Source organism: Mustela erminea, chromosome 7 (genome assembly GCF_009829155.1).
Source record: "Mustela erminea isolate mMusErm1 chromosome 7, mMusErm1.Pri, whole genome shotgun sequence".
NCBI lineage: Eukaryota > Metazoa > Chordata > Mammalia > Carnivora > Mustelidae > Mustela > Mustela erminea.
Genome location: NC_045620.1, coordinates 84,338,176 through 84,365,086, shown reverse-complemented (window position 1 = coordinate 84,365,086; position 26,911 = coordinate 84,338,176). Strand labels below are relative to the sequence as shown.

At 44.9% G+C, this 26,911-nt stretch overlaps 1 protein-coding gene across 3 annotated transcripts in view; it reads left to right on the top strand.

Moving 5' to 3' along the window:
• The window catches only part of SPRED2 (sprouty related EVH1 domain containing 2), a 116,262-nt gene that overhangs the window by 40,165 nt on the left and 49,186 nt on the right, over window positions 1-26,911 (top strand). The window contains exons 1-2 of one of the 3 annotated variants that reach the window (XM_032352291.1): window positions 2,288-5,054; window positions 5,130-5,279. The exons of 1 other annotated variant lie outside the window; for it this stretch is intronic. The gene's annotated coding sequence lies outside the window, so the exon portion shown is untranslated. Of the gene's footprint in view, window positions 1-2,287; window positions 5,055-5,129; window positions 5,280-26,911 lie in introns of those variants that run through there. One more of the 3 variants, XM_032352292.1, reaches the window with a different exon arrangement.

The window sequence follows — 26,911 nt, the reverse complement described above, 5'->3', positions numbered from 1 at the left end:
GAAGGTGGGCTAGGAGATAGACTGAGAGAGATCATTTAATTTATAATATATTCTAAATATATTATAATATATAAATTTATGACACTGGACTACATGCTCAGGGTTTGGGTTTTGTTTTGGGTACCAGGAAACGACAAAGAACACAATAAGAGTGTGTGTGTATTTGGGGGATGAATTGTTTCCCTTTCCCCTGCCCCCTCGTCTTACTGGTAGTCTTTGGATGGGACCAAGGGACTAACTGCCCCATTGGTAACAGACCCTGAGCACATGGTAAGCACACCAGTGAGGAGATTAGTCACTCTCATCAAGGAAACGGTAGAGTTTTTCATGAAGGTCCTCATTCTTCGGGCTCCAGAAATTACTGGAAAGGGAGTTGCAAGCCTATGGGCCTTGGCCGGTTTGGGCATGGCCCAGGATAGAGTAGGAACGGAGACCTTAGGTGGGAGGCAGCCATGGGCTGGGCTGGGCAGTCTGCTCACATGGGGCCCTGGGTTGGCGTCCCCTTACACTACCCTTGTTTGTCAAGTACTGATAAGTCTCGGTCCCTGCCCCTGTTGGGGGACCTGTGATCCTTACTTTGAGGGCTCGGATTCAGAGTTCTATAAGCTCTGGATTCACTCGGGTTAAACTTCTCGCCCTAAACAAGTATGAAAATAAGGGACTGAACACAGCTCCGGATGAGTCTCTGGCCTGGTTCTTTTTGGCTCTATCATGCATCAAACCTGGCATTGTCCTTAAGACACGAACCTCAGTGCTAACTCATGGTGGTTTTTAGCTATTTACTCTCCCTAGTTTTTCCATGTTTAGAAGTTCCCTTTTTACGTAAATGTGTATGTTTAGGTTAAAGTTCACATTTTTAGTTAACAGTCTAAACTATTAAATCTGAACTGGAAAATACACATTCGATGTTGCATAGGGCTAATTATTTTAATATTTCTGATTTTGTTTAACCAAGTGCTGTAGTATGTCTGCTCTGGAATTCATATATACACAATTACCTAATTTTGCAACATGGGTCCTGTTTACTTCAAAAATAATTTTGAAGCATTTACCTGGTATGCTTTGAAATTTTTGTGTTTTTCACTTACTGGTATTGAATATATTTAGCTGTTGTTCTCTGTTCAGTAGGCTGAGACTTGGGTGTGCTTACCATGATTTTGTGTGAAAACTGATGAGGCTTACAAATTATTCTATAGGAAAACTAGAACCCTCTGAAGGGAGGGAGTTCATATTCCCTTTTCAGCAGTCCCAGCTGTATTCCTGAAGGAGAAAGCACTATCAGGAGCTGTGCATACAGCTTACAGAGGAGATTGTTTGGGTAGCCATTTGGAATTTCTGTCTCCAGTGTTGTGTGACTACAAGTGAGGGAACCAGCATCAATTGAGTACCTACCACTTAAGCCATTCTGCATGAGGTTTTTAGCATGCTGATCACAAAATCAACCTGTCACAGAGGAAGAGTTCCCCCAGCCGCCACCTGCCAACCTTGGGGTTTTAGGTCTGCAGGGTATTTACTGAGTACCTCACAATCCAACTGTTTTTGTGTAACATTAAACCAGCTTCAACTTAAAAAAAAAAAGAAAAGAAAAAAGAAAGTAGCTCTTAAAGAACTTTATGTGGGCAGTATTTGTTGTGTGAAATGTGTCCAGGAAGGCAGGACTCTACAGTGAAGGCTGTGATGGACAGGCTCATGCCTGGGACTCCTGAAACAAAGTGTTTGTAGACACACAGAATGACCGCCGAAGGTCCAAAACCTGAAATGTCCTCTCTGAGACACCCTGAGTGTGTTGCTTGGTCTCTCTTCTTCCATTGACTGGGAACCATACTGGAAGGATGGGGATCATCTACTTCTGACAAATCTGTGATTACATTCAGACCTTACCAGGTTGGCAGTACCTTTCGGGTCTTGGGTAATCAGAGGTGACTGTACATCTTGTAAGGGGGAGCTGTGCCCTAAGCGGAGAATGCAGCAAACAAGAAAAGTGCAGATGGTCTGGCCCCTCCCCACAGAGATGGGGTGGAGAACAAATGATCTAGCAACCCAGCTCAGTAAAGCTATTGCTGTTGCTCTCATTGGTTCTGAATGGCCTGTGGGGGAAGGAATGTGCCTTGACTAAATTTGGGGGAGATCCTCTAATAGTAGAGGACACACAAAATTAATGCCTGCACTTTTTCTTTTCGATTTTATTTATTTGACAGAGAGAGATCACAAGTAGGCAGAGAGGCAGAGAGAGAGGGGGAAGCAGGCTTCCTGCTGAGCAGAGAGCCCGATGTGGGGCTCGATCCCAGGACCCTGGGGTCATGACTAGAGCCAAAGACAGAGGCTTAACCCACTGAGCCACCCAGGCACCCCACCTGTGCTTTTTCCGATACTATATCATCCCCCTCTTGGCCTCACTATCTCCTATAGGAGGATCAGTTGCCAATTGCTGGAAAAATCAACTTTGCCTGAATGTTTAGGAAGCTATTTGGGATTTCCAGTGTTTTTCTTCCTCTTCAAGAATAATAAAGCAGGCTCACATTTCAGGGTTGGTAGTGGTCATGGTCCATCTCTTCTGCTCCCTACCTCATTCTGCTGCTTTGCTCCAAAAGAACTTCTGGGCTCACAAGCTTTTTCCCTGAAGAGGTCATCATTTCAAGGGAACTGAGATCTCATTTAAAGTTTCTAGTTAAGAAAATCCAAGGCTCTTGTCTTTCTTTGGCTTTCCAGTGGCAGTTGTTAGGGAATGAAGCATTGATCCACCCTCTCAGCTCTATCCACCCCTGTGTCCGATGGAATAAGACGAAAGGAAGGCAGTGCTGGCTCTCCTGTTTACCCTCCTTCTTTCATGCCCCCCACGGTGCTGACAGCGGCCAAGGAGGTGGTGAGATTTCTGCCACGGCGCTAGCTGGGCCACCTGTGAAGCCACTGCCAAAGTCAACATGTGCAGCCTTTGTGTCTGGCCAGTAGGTTTCATAATGGTGGTTAATGGAAGTTCCTGTTCAGATGCCCTCAAGCTCGTTGTGTAATTCTGTCTCTAGACCTCCCGGGCATCTTCTCTTATGTAAAAGCTCGATCTTTAGGGAGCTTTAAAAATTTCTCTTAACTGGTCACTTGGAAAGGTCCTTGGAGGCTCCTGTGAGTGGCCATTAAAGGAAAGAGCATTAGTCCTAGTGGCCGTTCAGTAGAAATTTGTTGTAGTCCTCGTGTGGACCAGCTTTTGTTCTGGAAAAGTGGAAGAGAGGGCACACAAGTGACTAAGCAGTGAACTCAGAGCCCTGGGACTGTTGGTCTCAGTCAGAGGTGGAGGAGAGGCAGATAAATAAATAACCATACTATAAATTAGAACCAGAGAGCTCTGTGGAGGGGGGCCTGTGAGTGGGTCACTTTGGATGGAAGCTGAGGAGAGGATTAGGGAAGGCACGCTCTCTGATGAGCACCGGCTGACATATGGAAGTGTTGAATCACTACATTGTACACCTGAAACGAATATTACATTGATGTTAACTTACTGAAATTTGAATAAAAACAAACGAAAAAAGAAGCTGGAAGCCTGTTTTAAAGTCTTCTTTGAGGGGAGAGAAGAATTTCTGTGAGGGTGAAGAGAGGTGAGAAGGGTTCTTTGTAGGAGCGGTTGTGTCCTCTGTCTTCAGGGCTGTGTCTCAAGACCTACAGAAGGGCCTGCCCGAGTTGTGCAGCCTGAGGGCCTCGCACTTTCTCTTAACCCAAGAGCCCCACCTTGCTTGGTTTAACGCTCAGCCATTGCTGTCCGGAAATTCTTAATGTTTGTCTTTTTGCTTTGGCAGTGGGCCCTGCGAATCATGTAGTCAGCCCTGCGGGTGGTGATGGGGCGGCGGTAAAGGTAGCTTGAGCCTAGAAGCTGTAGGAGCTGAGCAAGGTGTGGCGACAGGGTTGTAGAGGAGAACCAGGGAGGCTGGCGGTCTGTGGAGGGAGGCTGACCGCAGACAGACAGATGTGGCAGATACCAGCAGCCCCAGTTCACACATCTGGTAGAGATGGGCCGCCTTCAGGCCCTGGGACCACAGCCGAGAGGGTTATAGGAGACGGCGGAGGCTTTTAGCTGGGCTGCAGAGTCTGCTCGCCAGCAGGAAGGCAGAGAAAGGATTCCCCAGGCCAGTGGCAGCGAGGCAGATGTTTTGCAGGAGTGGGGGTGAGGCCCTTTCCAGAAAGACCCGGAAATCTCTGGTGGGACAGCTTGTGGAAACACGCACCACAGCTGCTGAGCTGAGCAAATGACCTACAGATCAGGGTTTGTGTCAGTATCAAGAGCTTCACTAGAACAAATATTCATCCAAAAATAAACTTCCCGCTCTTCCTGTTTTTATAACTTGCCTATTTCCTCCGAGTTTGAGGCCAGTCTCCAGCTCCGTGGGTTATTAATCTTCAGAGGATCAAGACCTCTATAGAAGTATTTCCTGTACATGTTTATCTACCCAGGCCTAAATTATTTTCTCCAAATGATAAGAGAACTTTTCCATACTGGTGTGTCAGACTTTTCCTTGGAGAAGTTTCAGTGAGGCAGCACGGCGAGTAAGGCCAGTCCCGAAGGGTTGAGCCCAGCACACGGGAACACCGGCAGGGGTGCGCAGGGACCGGCCGTGGGTGTCTGTAGGTGCCCTCAATCAGCTCACCTCCCTCCGGATGACCAACAGCTCCTTTCTGGCCAGAGCCCCAGGAGATGAAGTGATTGCCACAGAGGGCCCGACTGGAGAGGGTTTTAAGCACCCAGCTGAATATCCACAGGGGCATCATCGTTCCAGGAATGCTTCTAACCCCTTTGAAGAATTTAAAACACCCCTCATTGGGCCCTAATTTGTTCTTAAAACATCTTCCAGCTTTGCCCTTTGAAAAACAAGGGGATGAGGATATATTTGGTGCTCATGACTGTGCACAAAGAAGAGAAAAGCCATGTTGACGCCAGGCCAAGTTCAGACCCGGCAGACAGACAGACAGGCTTGGGTATGTAGGCGTGAGCGTTACCGCTTGCCTGCCTCTGGGAGACGATCTTTGCTCTTCTACCTTTCTGTGCTTACAGATGTCAGGCCAGCACACAGGTGAGTTTGTTATTTTTGTTGGGTTTTTTTGTTTGTTTTTATTTTTAAATGTAAGTCTTCTTGTGTGACTTGCAGAGTGGCCGTGGGGACTGGGCTGCGTGGGTGGTGGCTTGCGCTGCAGCGGAACTTGGAGGGAAGCCAGCTGCCTTTTCCTGAGGCCTTCCGAGGTGGGGCAGGGATGTCCTATTTTGCACGGAGCTCCGCCCATCCCTCTTGGTGATCCAGGTGACTGAACTGGGAATTTCTGTGCCGTGCCAGACCACAGCCTGCTGCTCTCGACCCACGCTCGTCCCAACACCGTAGCCCCTGGCCACCTGCGCTGTGGTGCCCTCTGAATGAGGCTGGTGTGAACAGAGTGGAAAGTGACACACTGGGTTTTGAAGACTTATACTACTACTGCTACAAAGAATACGAAATAATTTCTCATTAGTAAATCATTTTGATTACTTGTGGATACAAGAATATCTTAGATATATTGGATTATGTCAACTATATTCTAATTAGTTTTGCCTGTTTATTACTTTTTTAAGGTGACTACTAGATAAATCATAATTGCATAGGGAGCTCGCATTACATTTCTATAGGTGGGTGCTGCTGCTCGTCTGTGTGATGAGATCAGCTGCCAGTTGTGGCTTTGAAGGCAGGACGTTCCCAGAGGCTGGGAAGGGAGAGGGGAGGCCCCTCTCCCTGGTGGCCTGGCTGAGGGGAGACCCAGGCCTCAGCGGAGACTTTCTAGAGCAGTGGGTGGGACAGCCTTTGGCGAAGCAAAGAGTTAATAACTTCATAAGCAGCAGGGATTTTTAAAAAATCCTTTCAAAAGCACCCCTCCTGGCTTCTTTTTGTTGTTGTTGTTGTTGTTGTTTGTTTTTTAGCCTGCTTTGCAGACCAGTCTCCTTTATGGAAGCTTCCCCTCTGCTGCCCTCTCCCCCTTCAATTCAGAACTCCCCTTGTCAGCATGGGACCTGCAGGGATGGTGTTGTCCATTGGATCTTACTGTTTTGTTTTATGCTCTTGTTTAGATAGTTCATCTGTCCCCAGGTCAGGCTCCAGTAGCTGTCACCCCAGGAATGACCCAGTTAGGCTGGAGAAGCTACTATTTCAGACCGGTCCACCTTTGGAGTGGTGGGCGTGAAGCTTAGGAAAGTCCTGCTCTGACAAGGACCGCGGTACAGAACCACAGCCAACCTCCTAATGTCGAGGTGGCATTTCAGGATAAGGGTGGGTGGGAATCCCACTGGTAATTGAAAGCCCAGAATAATTCCCCGTTGCAGGGAGGAGTTTCATGTTGACTTCAGAAGACCAGGAAGCTGTTGAATTGTACAGTTACCATTTGCCAAAGACTCTTACATGATGAAATGTCTCTACTTGGACACCTGTGCCCAGGGATGGGGTTTCTGTCCTCAGCCATCCCAGCAGCCCTGCACCAAGGGGCTCCATAGTCTTGACGAATTTTGTCCACACTTCTGTTATGGAATACCAAGTTTTTGCTGGAATAATCAACACGAGAACCAGCATTTCTTAAGTGCCCATTCTGTGCAATGTGCTTTAGTACACATGCAGTTCATTGGCGTCACAGACTCTCGTATACCCCAAAGTAGGAGCCATTGTGTCCCTTTTTGCAGATGGAGATCTGAATTTAGAAAACTGAGACACGTTCCCTGAGATCTCCTAGCTAGAAATCGATGAGGCGGAAGTACAGCTTGGTTTGTGTGACTCCAGAGCTGAGGGCATTACCATAGGACATCATTCTGCATTGCCCAGACCAGCCTGTGAGCATGTTGTTCCATTCTGCGCATGCATTTGTTTATCGACATGTCTGCTGGTGCAGGCTGGGACACGACATCAGGGAGGGTTTGATTCTGGGTTGTTGCAAAAACTAAGCTTAAAGTCGAGGAGTACTGTTGAGTATCTTAGCTTTGCTAGGAGGACACCCTCTCACATGGCTTTTTAAAATGCTATGTGCTGGGGTGCCTGGGTGGCCTAGTCGGTTGGGCATCTGCCTTCGGCTTGGGTCATGGACCCAGGGTCCTGGGATTGAGCCCCACATCTGACTTTCTGCTCAGTGGGGAGTCAGCTGCTGCTTCTGCCCCTTCCCCCACTCATGCTCGCTCTGTCTTTATTTCTCTGTCTCTCAAATAAAATAAAATTTAAAAAAAAAATTGCTGTGCCCTGCAGTACCTTTTCCCCACATGGCTTTTGCCTCCAGTGGAGGGTCCCAGGCTGCCTCGAAAGATGTTCCGTTGGCCTCTCCAAGGTGCCTTGTAGCTTAGTGCAGAAAGGGCAGCCCCACGGCTGACTGGCTGGTTTGGTGAGGTTTGGAAATAAGCGGAGGGGTTAAGAGCTGTATGCTCTGGAATCAGGCTGTTCTCTTCATCTACCTCTCGATGGCTTTGTGGGTTGGGCTCTTTGCTCTCTGGGTGACAGTCTCCTCAGTTGTAAAATGGGGATACTCAGCACCCATCTCAGATAACCACTGTGCGAATTAAAGAGCACACACAAAGGCATAGTTACTTGGCACATCAGGTAAATGTCAGTTAACATTTCATGACGATATGTTCATTTTTTTTTTTAAAGACTTTATTTAGTCATTTGATAGAGAGAGATCACAAGTAGGCAGAGAGGCAGGCAGAGAGAGAGGAAGGGAAGCAGGCCCCCTGCTGAGCAGAGAGCCCGATGCGGGATTCGATCCCAGGATCCCGAGATCACGACCTGAGCCGAAGGCAGCGGCTTAATCCACTGAGCCACCCAGGCGCCCCGATATGTTCATTAATGCCATTTAATGCTGCATGATGGATTAGAGTGCTATACAAAATGTACCAGAAGATATGATTATGTGGCCCGAGTTTTTTGTTGTTCTAAGGCAAACACATTAGAATTTACACCTTTGTGTCTGAATACGTACCTTTGTACTTGAGTGTTATGTCTTTCAAAGCTGTGACCTCACCTCAGGAAACAGCATGCATATCTTGATCTCCCAACCATTGGCTTGAAACATTTTCAGAAGCCTTTCCCTTTTGGAAGTCTCAGATGAAAAAAAGATGATTTTATTAAGTATTTAAATTGTGAAAGTAGGGGCACCTGTGTGGCTCAGTTGGTTAAGCCTCTGCCTTTGGCTCAGGTCATGATCCCAGAGGGTCCTGGGATGGAGCCCGAATCAGGCTCCCAGCTCAGCAGGGAGTCTCCGTCTCCCTCTGCCTCTGCCCCTCCCCTTGCTTATGCACGCACACACACTCTCTCTCTCTTTCCAGTAAATAAAATCTCTTCAAAAAATTAAACTATGAAAGTAAATTTGAAGTGTGGAAATGGCCTTAAGTTCATTAGAGCTCAGTTTGATTAAGAATTTGCGAATAAGCTTTGGTGATAGGTCTGCTATGGGTTAAAAAATGGTGTTTTAACTAAAAAATAAGGGTTGGGTTTGTTTTGTTTTACACTGTAGTGGTTGGCTCATTTATTAGAAGACTAGCCTTAAAGGCAGCCCCCAGAAGAAGGGTTCCAGGGAGCTCTTGACTTGGGACAGCAACTTTGGAACACTAATAGAGGCTGCAGAGCAGAAGTCTTAAAGGCAGGGTTTGGGGTGAGTAAATTCATCTTTACACCTAGTGTAGTAAGTAACCCCTGCTGCTGAGCTGGCATTTGGGGCTTGTGTAGCTGGTAATGGGGCCAGAAGCAGAAGGTTCCCTGCATCCAAGGAGTTGAAGCCAAAACCTGGCTTTGGATGTTGACTTGCCTTCCACGTCTGTTTACCCTTTGCGATATGTGGAAGTCAAATCTCAGAGTGTCAGCCTGTGTCAAGGGAAGGCCTTCAGGTGGCGTGGGAGACCTTCCTCTTTCTTGTATTGCCGTGGACGGCTGAGTGGCTAGAAAGCACCGCTGAACTGGCACTCACTGGGGGTGGAGGAAAATGCATGTCCCCATGGAAAATGATGGAAGAAAGCTCAAGAGTTTCATCTCTTGAGGCTCATGATGACCAATAGGTTCATCTAGAAGGGATGGGCCCCCAAGCAGCCTTTGGATTATTTTTTACAGGTGGAAATTAGAGGTGCCATGTTCAGTATATCTGAGTTTGTCCTCACTGTGGAAAGAGCATAGGGCTTTAGAATTTGGCTGGTCGGACTCCAGTGCTGCTCTCGATGGCTGGGTCGCCTATGGTGTCATAACTAGAATTGCCTAGACTTCATTTCCCTCATCTGGAAAATCAGAACCCGGTTCCACTTCAGGATTGTTGGGAGAAAGGGTCCTAAGAGTTGCACATAGGAAGAGCCTAAACAGATGCAGACCTTCCACCTCCCCTCGGCCTTGGAGAGTGACACTAGAATTAACCCCATTGCCATGCAGAAGCCCCTGGTCACGCATCAGATATGCCACCTGCTGCGGGGGAAATGTCCCCAGTCCTCTGTGAGGTGAGGCTTGTACTCCTGAGAGGAGAATGGCCGTTTCTTCCCGGTTCTTCTCAGCTTTGAATAAGGCCAGCTATTTAGCAGTCAGCCCCTCTGACAGACAAAGCTGCCTAAGACCCTTCCACCTCTTAAAAGCTTTTCTGGAGCTAACAGAGGCTAGCCTTAGCAAGAGGCACACCAGGTGAGTAAAAAGAAACACCCAACGAAATGCTCTTTATGAACTTGATATTGATTACAGGTCATTTCCTGTTTGGATTTAAAGAAGGCCCACCTTCAGGTTTTAATTTGTTTGCCAAGTCCCTAGTTTTTAATATAGTCCTAGTGTCATTCTTGATCACACAGATCATTCGGGGAAACTTGGCCTGGATCCCTGACTTGGGGGTCCCAGTGAGACTGAGCTCTAGGCCAGCAGGGTCACAGGCAGGCTTCAGCAGAGTGTGTGGTGGCCGCTGACCTCTCACATTTAACCCCTGACTTTCCTTAAACCATCCCATTAGGTTCCCAGAGCTCTGATTCTCAGTTCCCATTAGAATTACCTGAGGAACTCTGAAAAAAATCCAGAAATATGGGCCGTGTCCCAAACAATCAAATTAGGGACCAATATTTTTTAAGAAACGAAACAAACTGCCAGGTGATTCCAGTGGACAGCCAACTTTGAGAAGCAGTGCTCTAGGTGATGGGATGAAAAGCCTTCTGCTACAGGTCCCTCCTGAGTTGACTTACTTTGGCAGGGTCATGAACTCTCTCCTCTACGGATCACCTGGGGCCAGGATGTCCCCTCTAGGGGCTGAACTGCCTGTTGCAGTCAGTAGTGAGGGAGGTCTCCGTGGCATATAGCTATTCTAACAACCTATTTTCTTATGAAACGTCTTCCACGAAGGTAAAAGAGAATAGTGGAGGGGATCCCATGCCCTCATCACCCAGCAGTCATTCCTGTTTCCTTTGCCTCTCTACACACACTTTCTGGGGAGGTGAGGGGTAGGCTGGAGGATTTTAAAGCAAATTCCAGACATCATTTCATCCATAAATACCTTCATGTACATCTCTAAGAGATTAAAGACTTTATTTTTTTTTTTAAGATTTTATTTATTCATTTTACAGAGAGAGATCACAAGTAGGCAGAGAGGCAGGCAGAGAGAGAGAGGGAAGCAGGCTCCCTGCTGAGCAGAGAGCCCGATGCGGGACTCGATCCCAGGACCCTGAGATCATGACCTGAGCCGAAGGCAGCAGCTTAACCCGCTGAGCCACCCAGGCGCCCGAGATTAAAGACTTTAAAAAAAAAACAGCCACAGTACCATTATCACACCTAAGAAAATGAACAGTAATTCTTTAATCTCATGTAATAGCAAATCCGTGTTCAGTTTTCTCCCAGTTTGTCACAAAAGTGCACTTATACATTTGGTTTCTTCCAATTAGGGTCCAAACGAGTATAATTCATTTTTAACAGTGTGACTTGCACCCTGGGGTAATTAAACCGTCATTGTGTGTGAGCACAGGTAATGATGCATCCGCAGGTCTGAGGAAAGGTGTAAATTGCGTTTGGCTCACCAGGTGTTTATGGGGTGGTCTCTCTTTGCCCCTTATCTTCCTTAGCCCTTCTGGTGAGACCTTGACCTGTCGTGGAGGAAGTACTCATTGAGGCCCCAGTCACAACCACTTTTGTGCGGCTCTGCTTCTGCCTGAAGGCATAGCCCATTTGGTAAGCTTAGAATAGAACCTCAGCCTGCTTGTAGAGTATGAGTCAACTCTGTGGATGGTTTTGAATTTCCTGCTCCTTTGCTGAAGACAGTGACTGGGAAGGGCTGAAACTGCCTCTTGGGGGTCCTCCCTGGGCTCTGCTGAGGGGTCCTGCTGTGCTGGTTCTGTTGGACTTCACCTGGGACTTGTGCCCTGATGCAGGGACCGGCCAATAACTCTCAGCCCTGCTTCCTTAGGGTGCAGATGCGTTCTGTGAGTCTTCGCCTCCAGCTGAACCTCTGGATTCAGGTCCAGAGGGAAGGAGAGGGTTACTTTCTGGCCTCTGAGGACAGAAAGAAAGCTACCTAACCCGCTGGCACTGTGTTGGTACAGTGTGTCCCTTCTAAGAGCTAGAATGCTGTTAGGATTTCTTAGAGAGGTAGATGACTGGATGGCCCCTGGGATGAATGGGTGGCAAGTCTTTAGGGGGAGTGAGCAGGAGAAGATCAGGATAGAGAATGGGCAGTCTAAATAAGTGAACTCTGGCTCCCTGCGCAAATCTCTGTGTGCCTACCCCATATGCGTCGTATCAAATCAGAATCTCCTATTTCCGGAACCATATTTTTTGCTTTAGAAAGGCTTTGTCTTGACTTTTGCAGTTGGAAGGTTTGCAGTTGGAAGGTTTTTATTCCTTCTTTCTCTGTATCATGGTCCAGTTAGTCACAGAGCAGTAAACAAGCATCTTAATATATAAGGGCAACTCTGATCTCTGAAGTTGTTTGTCACAGGATTGTTTTCAATAGCAAAAGGTTCAGAAGAACTTCAATGTCCATTAATAAGGGACTGGTTAAATCACAGTATATCTTTTTTTTTTTTTCCTACTATTCCTTTCATTTTATTTATTTAACTTTTTAAAATTATTTTTATTAACATGTAATGTATTGTTTGACACAGGGGTACAGGTCTGTGAATCGTCAGGCTTACACATTTCACAGCACTCACCATTGCACATACCCTCCCCAGTGTCCATAACCCAGCCACCCTATCCCTACTTCCCAACCCCCAGCAACCCTCAGTTTGTTTTGCGAGATTGAGTCTCCTATGGTTTGTCTCCCTCCCCATCCCATCTTGTTTAATTTTTTCTCTCCCTACCTCCCACGACTCCCTGCCCTGCCTCTCAAATTCCTCATATCAGACAGATCATATGAGAATTGTCTTTCTCTGATTGACTTATTTTGCTCAGCATACTACACTCCAGTTCCATCCACATCATTGCAAATGGCAAGATTTCATTTCTTTTGATGACTTTATAGTATTCCATTTTATATATATTTTACATCTTCTTTATCCGTTCATCTGTTGATGGACATCCAGGTTCTTTCCATAGTTTGGCTATTGTGGACATTACTGATATAAACATTCGGGTGCACGTGCCCCTTCGGATCACTACATTTGTATCTTTAGGGTAAATACCCAGTAGTAGTGCGATTGCTAGGTCGTAGGGTAGCTCTGTTTTGAACTTTCTGAGGAACCTCCAAGCTGCTTTCCAGAGTGGCTGCACCAGCTTGCATTCCCACCAATGCTGTAGGAGGGTTCACCTTTCTCTGCGTCCTCGCCAGCATCTGTCATTTCCTGACTTGTTAATTTTAGCCATTCTGACTGGTGTGAGGTGGTATCTCATTGTGGTTCTGATTTGTGTTTCCCCGATCCCGAGTGATGTTGAGCACTTTTTCATGTGTCTATTGGCCATCTGGATGTCTTCTTTGCAGAAATGTCTATTCATGTCTTCTACCCATTTCTTTAAATCATTATATATATATATATATATATAATATATAATTGCATAAATATATAATAAATCACTATATATATACATATATATATAAAGATTTTGTTTATTTGACAGAGATCACAAGTAGGAGGAGAGGCAGGCAGAGAGAGATGAGGAAGCAGGCTCCCTGCTGAGCAGGACGCCCAACGCAGGGCTCGATTCTAGGACCCTGGGATCATGACCGGAGCCGAAGGCAGAGGCTTTAACCCACTGAGCCACCCAGGCACCCCAAATCACAGCATATTTTTATGGCAGAATACTGTACAGATGTAAAAAGGGAATGAATTAGTTCTGTGTTTCCGTATGCAAAGATTCTGAGGAGATAAAAAGCAAGCTCCAGAGCATGTAAATAATATATTTGTATAAACCCTAGAAGGATACACAAAAGACTTTCAAAAGATGGTTACTGTTGGTTTATTGGGTGGGAGAAGGACCAGGGCAGGTGGGATGTGGCAGGAGTATACTTTTTTTTTTTTTAAGATTTTATTTATTTGAGAGGGAGAAAGAAAGAATGAGAATAAGCATGGGGGAGGGGCAGAGAAGAGGGAGAAGCAGCCCCTCCCCTTCTGCTGAGCAGGGAGCCCGACACAGGGCTCCATTCCAGGACCCTGGATCATGACCTACACCAAAGGCAGGTGCTTAACCAACTGAGCCACCCAGGTGCCCCAAGGGAGTATACCTTTTTATATTTTGATTTATGATCATGAATATGTTACCTAGGCAGAACAATTAAATTTATATCCTGCAGATAAGTTGATGGCTTATCATGCCCCAGATAATCTTAGAGGAGCTTCTGACCACTCCTTAGCTGGTGTGTTCGGAAATGGATCAGTGAGCCTATGACCAGCCCATGGAATGTGTGCCATATCTTCCCCATGATGCCCTGCTCAGTAGCAGATGATAAATATTTGCTTCTTTTCTGAAGCCCATGGGCCTTCCCCCTTCCTCACCCTGAACTAGAAACTGAGCTGACAACTGAAGTTTAACCAGAAAGGATAGGGAAGGTCTCTTGCCATGTCCTCCAGTGCAGTTGGTTTCCCTCTTACGGGGAGAAGAAGGTGTTGTAGGGGAAGCTGTGGGCCCGGGTTAGGGGAATTGGGATGGCTTCCGTTCCCATTTCTTTTCTGTCCATGCAGTCTTTTGTTTCTCCCTTGGCATCCTGTGTGCCATATTGATTGTGTGTTTGTATTTATTTCCAGCTTCTACAGAGTGGTAGCAAAATCCCTTCCAGCTGAACTAGTCCCACCCTAGTAGCTAGGAATGTTCTGAGGTTAACACTTGCTCTGCACTTTCGGCACATTCTTAGTATTAGGGACATTTCCTCTAGGGCTCACAGGAAACAAACAAATGGAATGCATGGAACAGTTTTCTCCCTCTTAGGTGGAGAAAGAGGGGCAGAGAGAATCTTTGGGGGAGCCTTGAAGCAAAGAACATGGTTGGAGTGAACTTTGTTTAAAAGTATTCTGAAGGGACGCCTGGGTGGCTCAGTCGGTTAAGGGTCTGCTTTCGGCTCAGGTCATGATCCCAGGGTCCTGGGATTGAGTTCCGCATAGGGCTCCTTGCTCGGCAGGGAGCCTGCTTCTCTCTCTGCCTCTGCCTGCCACTCTTCATGATTGTGCACTCTCTCTCTCCCTCTTTCTCTCTGTCAAATAAGTAAATACAATCTTAAAAAAAAAAGTACTTTGAAAAATGAAATTCAAGGACACTGAGGACCTATTCTTGGCTCTGCCACAAATGTACCTTCTATATTTTATTTCAGTTTGTGCATCCAGGGCTTGCTCTTTGGTTTTGCACCTATAAACTAAGTGGGACCTCCATCCATTGTCCATTCTCCTCACTATTCTGTTTTAGCTATCTGGTAACTAATTTTAATAAAACTTGAAGGCCGTCCTGTTAAATGACAACTAAATGAAGAGAGTGAGTAAGCTCTCCTTGGTACCTTTTCTTCCTTGAATGAATACTACAGTGAGTACTGTTCTAGGAGTGAGTACTTAGAAGGTTGAGGTTTGATCAGGGATTTATTATATCACGCACAGGTCTTGTCTTCTTTCGAGAAGAGCTGTACACATAATGAAAACCGCATGTGGTCATAATCACCCTTGGCAGCTCTGCAGGAAGCCAGCATACAGCCTTCCCCCTCTTCCTCCAGTCTTCGGAAGGATCACTATATTTGTGAGAGAACACCAGATGAAGTAGTTGACTAGTGTTCCTGGTCTGTGTTGAAAGATGAGTGGCTACTTCATCTTTAAATACCAAGATCCTATCAAGGGTAGCAACAGACCGGGAGAGGCACATAGACAGTCGGTCCCCAAATCTTGACGAATTCTAGGGTGCATGTGTTCATCAAGAAGAGCCTCTTCTCTCCTTGAATGTACGCAGGCTCTGGGTTCTGTTCTCTCGTTCAGTTGGAAGGCAACTATGCATATATGAGCTTCCCCTATAAGGCACTTGCCTTAACTACTACAGAGGGCCAGGTTCTTCTCTTGGTGAGGCACTTTGGATTCTCCCCTTTCCTCTCTCAGGAAGTTTTATTATGACTGCTGTTAGGGATTCCTGAGAGGGGAAGATGCTTTGGAAGGTGGGGCCAAAGTCAATGATCTGTAAGCCTATCTGATCACTTTGCACTCTGATGACCAGCAAGCCCTAACTCAGATTCACTGGCCCATTTTTTTTTTTTTAAAGATTTTATTTATTTATTTGTCATAGAGAGAGAAGCAAGAGCAAGCACAGGCAGAGGCAGAGGGAGAAGCAGGCTTCCTGCCAAGCAAGGAGCCCGATGTGGGACTCGATCCCAGGACGCTGGGATCATGACCTGAGCCGAAGGCAGCCGCTTAACTAACTGAGCCACCCAGGCGTCCCCACTGGCCCATTTTTTTAATGGGCTAAGAGCTAAAGTGCTTATGGCAAAGTCAGAAACAATTTCCAGAGTAATCAGGAGCTTTGGCTGTTCTTCTGGTGACGTATTTAGCCTGGCACCTCAGAATTGTAGTGCAAGTAAATATTCTGGATACCCTCATCTACTTTTCTTGTTCTGGAATTATTTCTGACTGCCTTTCAGAAACCAAAAGTTAACAGTGTGACAGAATTGAGGGATGATTTTGGTTTCTTGCTAGGTGGGTAACGTAGACACAGAGTCAAAAGTCACAAGCCCAGTTCTGGATCCTAGAGCTAAATTTGAACAAAAAATTTAGTTTCCTCATAGGTCAGTTGTGATTGGTCTAGAACTAGAACTCTAAGGTTTGCTTTAGCATTCTAGGCTGCTCTTCTAGTTCTTTAGTTAGTATCTGATCCATAAGATGTGAAACCCATAAATTATTTATTTGCCTCCTCCCCTGGGGTGCTGAATCCAAGAACAATAAATAATCTTATTAAGACTTAGACACAATATCTTTTGTTTTTATCAGAAATGAATAAATAGAAAAATAGGGAAATGTTTCCCAGTCATTTTTGTAATGGAGTTCAGACAGTGAGAAATACATCAAATCAGTAAACATGGCTCACATATCTGTAGATGCCTCTAATGCTCTTACTTTCTACCACTTGAATGCCATTTCAGGTGAATGTTTTCCTTTGCATTTTCTAAGTATTCTAGGATGAACTTAGCACGTTTTGTAATGAAGAAGAAAACACATTACAAACCTTTGCTAGTACCTGTCACTTCCTCCTTCCATCTAACTTTTATCTCCACCCGCTATTTAAGCCAATAAAGGTTAATCTCTTTCTTGAATGAAATGAAAGAAACTCTGGTCTACCAGGGGCTTACCATTTGTTAGACATTGAGCTACAAAAATGAAAATAACCATCTTTTTTTGAGAGTCTCAAGTCCAATGGCAAAGGGGACATGGAAGTCACAACAAAATGCTGTCATCATGGCACTGATTGCCATGAAGACAGAAGAGAATGTACTAGCCTCCATTTCCTACCTCCGGTCTCTAGGATAGAAGTTCTGTGAAATTGCGAGGCTCAGTGCTTACATATGATATGGCCACAGTCAGTGTTGACATTAGCTGCTATTGTTGACCAATGTTGTTTGTAAGGAAAAGACAGTTCTAGCTTTGGGGCGAGAGCCACATCCTTTTAAACTGGTGTGTTCATTTAGGCTGGCCTCTTGGATCCAGGGTCAGAACTTACCTTGTCCCGTCCTCCCCCTCCCCGCCCCCTGTCTTCTGTTCTTGATCCGCCAGCATTGCCAGCTTGCTTTCCACTCCTCTCTCTTCTCTCTTCCCACTTGTATTAGTAGGCGGTTTTCTCATGTCGCCCTTACCAATACATGCCTTGTAGAATTCTTGGAGTTTCAGGGATGCCTGAGTGGCTCAGTCGGTTAAGCATCTGCCTTCTGTTCGGGTCATGATCCCAGAGTTCTGGGATCCAGCCCCACATTGGACTCCCTGCTTAGTGGGGAGTCTGCTTCTACCTCTGCCCCTGCCCCTCCCCTTGCTTATGCACGCACACGCTCGCTTGCATGTTCTCTCTCTCTGTCGGAGTAAATAAAATCTTTTTAAAAAAGAATTCTAGAGGTTCAAAGATTGGATTAGTTTAAGCCCTACATGTTCCAGACAAGGGAATTGAGGCACCAAGAAAAGTGACCCAAAAGCATGTAACAGTGGTAAAGTTCAGCTCAAGTTGCTGCCTCCCGGCAGAATGAATTTGTAGGATTTCTGACTCCAGCATTGTGTGCTGTTTAAATAGGTGAACAATTGAAGAGCATTGTTGAGAGTTCTCAGAAGAGATTTCTATTTCCACAACTGAAATAGACACATCTGACAGAAGTGGCTTCCATGAGAAAGGTTTGCTTAGCTAGGAAGCTACCATTATCTTGGATAAGTTCACTGTGATCAGCGTTATGGTAAGTGGTAGATTTAAGACTTCCTAGAATTATACAGCCTTTAAGCATCTTCGGGTCTCATTCTGTCCTGCAGTTAAGGAAACAGCCAAGTGGGCTGGCTAAGCTGATGGCAGATTTGGGTCCGGCACACTCCGTCTGTGTCATGAGCCTTATGGTGCGACTGTGTCTTGAAGAATGAGCTAGCCAGCCTTAAGCATCTTCCAGACACAGACCTCACTGTTCCGCATGGCGGATTTAAATACACTCACTGGTCACCCATTCGGCACTCCCCATATTCCCTTTCCAGGTCTTGAGGTGCTCTCATCCATTGAACTTAAAATTCCACGCCCAAATGTAGGCTTGGTTTCTCTCTTCAGTCTGTCTCTGAGGCCAGGCCCTCTTGCCCTGTTTGCTCTCCAGGCTTGAGGGTTAACATGGTCTTTGAATGGATGCCTGGCCTCTGGCGTGGCCATATCCACAAAACCCTGAATGCTCTTACTTCTTGCTGAGCAATCCCTTGCCTCCTTTCCTGATTTCCCAGAGTGACTTTCCCATGTTTCTGATATAGTTTGGATTCCTTCTTCCACTTTGTATCCATCCTGCCCTGTTTGTGTAACATCTTATGCTGGAGGAAATCAGGCTCTCTGGACTAGTAGTTCAGCCCCTTGTTTTTACTCGATACAGACCAGGCACAAAATTTGTGGGTGTGTTGGTTTAACCATAGGCAATGCCCCATACCAAGTGGGCACTGGGTGAATGTCCATTCCCTTAACCTTTCCTTAAAGAAATCTTGCCAAATCCACCAGCCTTGGCCTGAAAGATCCTCATATCATAGCATTTATTATCTTTTATTTAAAAAAATATATATATGGGGTGCCTGGGTAGCTCAGTTAGTTAAGCATCCAACTCTTGATTTTAGCTCAGGTGGTGATCTCAGAGTTAACAGCAGTAGGCTCCATGCTCAGCGGGGAGTCTGCTTAAGATTTTCTCTCTTTCCCTCTGTCCCCACCCCTGGCCCCCACTCTTGCACGTACATGTGTGCACACTCTCTTTCTCTCTCTCTCAAAAAAGAAAAAAAATCAGCTAAGTGTATTAGCTCACATGCATGTAATCAGTGCAGGTCTCTCTGACTCTGACCAAGCTGAACATCCCCAAAATAACTGTGAGCTTTGAAAAGTGCCTTATTTTACCCCTGTGCCAGCCAGTTACACTTTACAGAACATGGCTGAAAATTGGCTTAGTCTCAAGTGCGACTTGTCATTTTGAGTATGTCTCTGAAATCCTGCTCCCAGTAGGTAACTGTAGAAATCATCTGCCTCCCCCTTCTGTTTCTTTAACAGCCCTAGCCCTTAGCATCTGTGTTGGCATTTAACACATGCAATTTTCTATTGGGTAGACCTTGCAAAAATGTTGATATTTGCCAGTAAGGCAGCAAGTGGCCACCAGAAAGGCTGTGTATCTTAAGTCCACCTTAAGTTTTAATCTCTATCCAAACAGCTGGCTAGGACCTTTTTTTTTTTTTTTTTTTTAAAATAAGAGAGCTAACTGAAGGCAGTTAGAATGGTTCCTTTTGTTCAAATTTCCTCTCCCAGAGACCAGACCCAGGACTCCCTTCACCTGCATTATCCATTAATGCAGTGGGCTCATTTTCCCCCAAATAAACAAGCTTTCCTGCCAAAGAAAACAGGCAGCCTGATTAGATGCAGGGACGTGCCTTGGGACGTGCATCTGAGGCATGTTCTTCATTTTTCTGTGGTGCCCTCAGTCTCTACTGGACTCTTGTCTGCAGTGATAATGTTATGGCAGCCTTCGTTTCCAAAGGCCCCTCAAGTTGTAGTAATACCGCCCATGGCGGTCCAGCCCTCTTGAAAGCATCCTTCATTTCTGTTTGCTCGGTTTCCTGAATGCCTCTTCCAGATCATCTTTCACCTCTTGCTTCAAGCTCTGGGGACACATGTGGTTTCGACATAATGCACAGATGTGACTGGGGTGGGGGAAGCATGGCTGTGGGCTCATGCACATCACACACACATCTGAAATAGGGAGGTCTTCCTCTGTGAGTGGGCTGGTCAGGAAGGAGCAGAGGTGGAGAGGCCGGCCATGAGACAGCGCACTGTGGTGTGTGTTGGGCGGTGTATGGAAAGCGTGAGCTCCAGCGCTCGCGGGCCAAGTCATCGTTAAGAACACCCGTCTGTTTGGTTTCTAAATTGAGACGTTGAATAGAGTAAAGGACCAACGACCGAAACTTCTTGAGGGGAAAGACCCGATTCTTTTTTTTTAATGTATTTATTTTTATTTTTATTTTTTTTAAGATTTTATTTATTTATTTGTCAGAGAGAGAGGGAGAGAGAGCGAACACAGGCAGACAGAATGGCAGGCAGAGGCAGAGGGAGAAGCAGGCTCCCTGCCAAGCAAGGAACCCGATGTGGGACTCCATCCCAGGATGCTGGGATCATGACCTGAGCCGAAGGCAGCCGCTTAACCAACTGAGCCACCCAGACGTCCCAAGACCCTATTCTTTAACCACTAAATGGTTGATCACCAGGGGTTGGGAAACTTTTTCTTTTAAGGTCTAGTTTGTAAATATTTTTGGCTCTGGGGACCATGGGGTTTCTGTCACAACTGCTCAGCTTTGCCTTTGTGGCCGTAAAGCAGCGCTGGACGATACATAAACAGACCAGCATTTCATGGAGGGCCAGAATTTGCCCACCCCTACCAACCTGAGTTTGTAAGACTTAGAAAGATCCTCACCATTGTCGTTGGCGTAAATTAATGAGCGCTCTGTATGTGGCCAGACCCCACACTACTAAGCACGTGTTATGAGTGATCCCATTTATCCCATTCAGAACAATTCTGTGAAGTTATTAATATTATACCCATTTTACTGATAAAGAAGCAGAGGCTTAGAGAAGAAGGGCCAGGCTGGATTTTGAACCAAGACCGCTTGACTTCAGTTTCATGCTCTTTTACCACTGCACAGTATAGCCTGTAGATTACATCATCAATGTCCACATTTGCTTTTAGAGCTCGACATTAGCCAGTATTTGGACTTTAGCCTCTCCCCATGCCCCTTAAAAAGCCCAAAACATACAAACAAATTGTTGTTAGAAACTCTTACACAGATTAATACGTGGCAGAAATTTAAAACGAGTCCATAAACAAGTTGTAATAAATGAAAGCAATATTCTGCTTCTTAAATACCCAAGGAATGTGGGAGCTGAGTATATAAAGGTCTGGGGCTCTCAGGCCAGAGGCACCCAGGCTGGCTTCCAGGTTCCAAGATAGTCCTCTGAAAATGTGGAGGTAGAGCTGGGCCTGGAACAAGCTACTGTTCTGGGATGGCTTCACCCAGGGTCGTTAGATTCAAAACCGGCTCTGGCATGAGCTGTTAACCTCCCCCTAGCCCCCCGACACACACACACACACACACACACACACACTCACACACACTATACAGGCTCCTCAGTTGTCCCCAATGGTGTGCCGGTCTGAGGTGGTCAGGGGAGACTGGATAGCACGTGCCTCAAGTTGCTTGCTGAGCAGTGGTGGTCATTTCTTTTCTATCGAGTAGAAATGTTCATTAAAGCTGGCAGAAATCAGGTTTGGATGCCTTTTGTTGTTACAGTAAGTAAGGTGTGTTCTGAAGGAAGCTAAAGAGTAAAGATCAGGGGGAAAATTCATATGCCTCCTACAGCAGCGTTTCCCAAAATGCTTTCTTCTGCTTGTAGGGATGGTAATGGGGGAGGAGGTTCCTGTGGTCAGATTAACTTATGAAATGCAAGACTAAACAAACAGTATTCTCGAGGATATAGTTTCCCAAAATGTTTGTTTGGTTGTTTTGTTTTGGGATTGTCTTATAAAATTGTTTATAAAGATCATCCTTAATCTTAACCCAGAGTCCTTACCTAATGTTGGCATTTTGGTAAATTTCCTTTATGGTCCAAGATTTTTTTTTTTTTTTTTTTAAATGGGTGAGGTGACAGCCGCAACAACTATGGTGGTCACTAACTCTGAAACAGATCTTTTAAAAAGGGGGGGTATGTATTTTCTTTGTTTTGTGTGTTTAAGTATTTCATTGTCATTGATAAGTTATAAGAATAACGTGAAAGGACTCTTTTTTTATTTGTTACCTCTACTAGATGGGAAAGTTTTTTGTTTAAGATTTTATTTATTTATTTATTTATGAGAGAGAGAGAGAGAACGGATGCACAAGTGCATGCATGGGGAGGGGCCGAGGGAGAGGGTGAGAATCTTGAGCAGACTGTGCTGAGCGTAGAGCCCAACACAGGGCTTGATCTGACAACCCTGAGATCATGACCTGAGTCAAAACCAGGAGTCTGACTGAGCCACCCAGGTGCCTCTGAAGGATTCTTCTATATCCAGTTCCCCATTTGTTAACATTTTACCATAATTTCCATATTCTCATTCTCTGTGTGTGTATTACTGCCATTACTTTTATATATTTTTTAAAATTTTTTTTATTTACTTGTCAGAGAAAGAGAGCACAAGCAGGGGGAGCTGCAGGGAAAGGGAGAGGGAGAAGAAGGCTCTCTGCTGAGCAAGGAGCCTGATATAGAACTCAATCCCAGGACCCTGGGATCTTGACTTGAGCTAAAAGCAGATACTTAACCGACTGAGCCACCCAGGCACCTCTACTTTTTTATATAAATATAATTTTTTTTTAAGATTTTATTTATTTATTTGACAGACAGAGATCACAAATAGGCTGAGAGGCAGGCAGAGAGAGAGAGGGAGGAAGCAGGCTCACTGCCGAGCAGAGAGCCCGATACGGGGCTCCATCCCAGGACCCTGGGATCATGACCTGAGCTGAAGGCAGAGGCTTTAACCCACTGAGCCACCCAGGCACCCCTACTTTTATATTCTTAATTAAATTTGAGTTATACATTCTTTAATGAACTTTATACTTATTTCTTGAAGATACTTGCAGAAACTCAGGTAAGACTAGAAATTTATGATTCCCCCCATTTCTGCCTGTTGCATTAAGACAAATCATTGCTTTGCAGGTGTGTGAAAGGTTTTCCTTAAGTTGCAAGGGGACATTTTGATAAGCCTATAGTTAGCAGTCTTTATGAGGAAAGAACTTGTCAGAACCACAGAAGGCTTCGGCTCAGGCCTACACACAGTCCTGACCAGTTTGGATTCATGAGGCTCTCTCTTGACATTGTGTGGGGATTTAACAACCATTTGCTGCATGCTTTCCATCTGCTTGGGCAGTGTTCTTTGAGGATTGGCCTTGACTACTAGCTGAAGTGGGAGCCTTGACCTGACACACCCTCCTGTCCTTTAGTTTTGGAAAGAAAGAGAGCAGTCCAGAGGTCCCAGGCTTTTCATAGAATGTCTGTACTTTAAGTGTCCTGCGGTGACTTGTCACACTTTCAGAACGTATCAACAAGGACGATTGTTTTCAACAACATCTAGTTTCAGTAGTAGTTTTGTTTAACATACATTGGACCTTCCATATCTGGGTTTTTTCCAGGCATGAAATCAAAGCTCTCTTCTTCCCTCAGATGGCTAAGGGAGTCGAGCAAACACTGCCACCTTACAAAGAGATGTATTGGTGTAAGGGGACTATGGATGTGACTTACGTAACCTCTCATGGAGTGTTTCCAAAACCATATAAGGAAGCTGGAAATAGTAACCTCTCCTTTATAATGTCAACATTGAGCTCACAAATGAGGCTGGGGCCTGTGTCTGCAAAGGAAACACAAAGAACATCAGATAGTCTTGGGAGGAGAGAGCAGGAGGCGTTTGTTCACTGGGTGGATGCAGCCCTCATGGTGGCCTTTGGACACGTGTGCCATACCTTCAAGCTGGAAGTTCCCACACCCATGGTGACTGGGTTGCACTGTGTGCACGTACGATAAGCCCATACCTAACTAGAAAAGTGCCTTGTTCGGGTACAAACTAGACTGTAGGGACTGGGGGAAAAATTTTTTTTTAATTTTTAAAAACATTTTATCATTAAAATCTTTAGATACTCAAAAGAAGAGAGACTAATACAGCCAATCCCCATATTACTTACCGCACGGTGATCAAGATTTTACCACATTTCCTTACCCTCCCCCCACCTTTGGTAAAATATTTATAACAGATCCCAGCTAGCAGCACATCATTTCATCCCTAACATACTTTCTCTTGAGTAGACATTTTCTGAGTACAGTGCCACTCTCCGAACTTGACAATTAACGAGGACCCAAATTTTGATGTGTAGTTTTTACAAAGCTCCTGCAGCTAGGTTCCCTTAAAACATAAGAATCGACAGCATCCATGCCTATACTGATTCACTGATTTCTTAAAAGAGTTTGTGGCCGGGAGTAGGGGGTGGTCCTTGCTTTCAGCTCTGAACCAGGTTATTGGGATTGGAGATGCGGGCGGGTAAGCAATTTGCACTTGTGGTTCCTGGCTTGGAATCTCAGGTATCGAGCTATGCCATTTGCTTCCTGGGCGTTTCGTAGTATCATCAATGATTGATAATCAGAACTTACAGGAATTTTTTTTTAAACAATATTTTAATTGGAAAAGGCATCTGTCAGCTGTCACGCTTCCAACTTCCACTTTTGAGAAGCAGGATGTTGAATGTGAGTAATGACACAACAGGCCTATAAAATGCGGACTAACCCTCCGATGACTCATCCAATACGATGCAGTATATTTGTCAAGGAGACTGAATCATATATGGGGGGAACCACTCTTCAAGCAGCCAGCTGGTTCTTAGGTCCGCAAGAGACCATCCATTTTTATCGGAAGCTTTATAGTAGCAATAATGCTAATACCCAGCACTCGGGCTCCACAATGTAGAGGAAATGGCATCACCCAGCAGGTATGTGCTTACTGTTTACGTGAACTTTATTTTCTCCTTGTTCTCTTCTGCCTAACCTTTCTGATAATGTGACAGTTTTTTAAGGGAGGAAACAAAAGTATTCTAATTGGAAGGCACTGAACACTGAAGTGTGTGTGCCTGTGCTCACATGCAAGGACAGATAGGGTACCACTGTTCCTTGGAAGGACAGAGGTCTTGTCCACTCCTCTCCCTCTCTGCAAACAGATTTCTCCTTAGGTATTCAGGTAAATTCATCCCTTTTATTAAGCCCTGAGTTTAAAAGGCTGCCTAGGAAACAGCTTTTGCAGAGGTGGTGTTTCTTTTGGGTGGATAGCTCAAAACTTTAATAAATGAATGAATGAAAGAGCAAGCAGAGGTGAGCTAACAGATACAGTCTAATAGTAACAATTGTATTTATTATGTTGGATTTATTTTCAATATTGTGATTTTTCTTACCTTCAAGATACACAACTTAATGCAAGAAAGCTTTAACCCTGTACTGAGTAACTGTGTCTAATTTTTGCAAATCATAATTTGTTCATACTAAATTCATGCATTAACTTTTCTAGGTGGGAGAAAGGGTAGTGGGGGTTTAGTAACAACATTTAATTATAGCTTTCACATGATCTGAAGGATTATTCTGCATAATTGGGAAGCTGTGTCGCCTGTCTGACCTCTCTTTCTTCACTTACTAAATTTAAACAATGCCTGACTTGTGAAGGCACAGATCTTGTTTATTTGAGTATATTAAACATTCCTCTTTGTGTTGACAGTCCATTCGGTATCTCCTCATATTTTTAAAAAATACTTCTTGTGTCCTACTTGTTAGGGACAGATGCTATAGTTAGTTTATAGTAGTACTATTTATGCTTTTCTAGTCTGTCTGTCCAGAATGGGTCGAGACCTATAACACAACTACCCACAAATTTGCCTAAGACTGAACATTTGTGGAACAGTCCATCGATGCGGGTAAATGCTGTTATCACTCAGAAAGCATTAAACAGATCTAGGCTTACCGAGCTGGAAATGTAGGCGGTCTTTGTTTCTCTTCCCCTTTCTTGTAAAGCCCATAATAATGACTTGTTTTCTTTGAGGGACGTGTATTCTAAACTGTCCCTAAGTGTATCAAATTTACCTATTTAAATACATTCAGAAATTCAGATAATAGGGAAAACCAGCATGAAGAGAGTTTGTTTTGTTTCTCTTCTGTAGATTAAGAGGTACACTTTTTTTAGAATGGCCAGTTTGTTTTTGAAGACAGGACCATCTCCAAATTTCATTAATTTTGCATTCTATAAATGAAAGCCACCTGTTATGCTGTAACATGCTAATTATGGTAGAGGACAATAATGAAGAAGAACAGTATTTGAAATATGTGGGGGTTTTGCTAAGAATTTTCTTGCCCACATCTGTAGTGCTTATTTTTATATGTGTATGTGTATACATGCATATATAGTGCATATTTAATAATAGCATTTGGTGGTATTAAAAAATACTTCAGATTCAAAGTAAGCCTTTTTATTCCTTCTCATTAACTTTTTTTTTTTTTTAAGTTGTAGAAGAAAGGCTACTTTAAAAATGTTGGCTTGAACTAAAGCCTGAATTTGTGATTCTCTAATAGATGAGGTTCTCTTGCTGGTTTGGTGGGGACCATTGGTTCAAGTTTCTCTTGGTCAGAAGTTACCAGAAAAATCATGGGACCTAAATATATGAACTAAAGACAGAATAGCTCATTTGCTCTGATTTCACTGGAATCTTGGGTTCCACTTTATCATTTTTTCCCCTTAATACCTCCAGAAAGTGGTTACAGGCAGGTGTATAAAAACGTTTGGTCTAAAGTTCTCGGTGAATTGGCATTGTCTTGCTTTCCCTGTGCTCTGCGTGGTTGAGACTCAAGTCCTGTCCAGATCATTTTAGGGCAGTGTATATTTCGTTCAGCTTTGGCTTTTTTACCCACTCAGAGCTCCTTGATGACTGTGATTTGGCAGTGACAGTCACCCGTAGGCTTGTGGCCGCCGCTCTCAGAGGCTCTCAGAGGCCCCTGTGCTGTTGAGCACCATGTGCTGTTGGTCCCGAGTGACCACATGGTTTTCAGATCCTTCTTTCCCTTTTGAGGGAAAAGGAATACAGAGCCATGGGCCGGTACCAAGGATATCGTTATCGTTCAATTTAGAAGTGATCAGTAGGTATTGAGTGAGATGCAGCCTGTGTTCAGAGCTATGTGCTGGATGGTGGTAAATTAAAAAATGCTTGTTATGTGGGCCCAGCCCTGTTCTTGCTCTCATT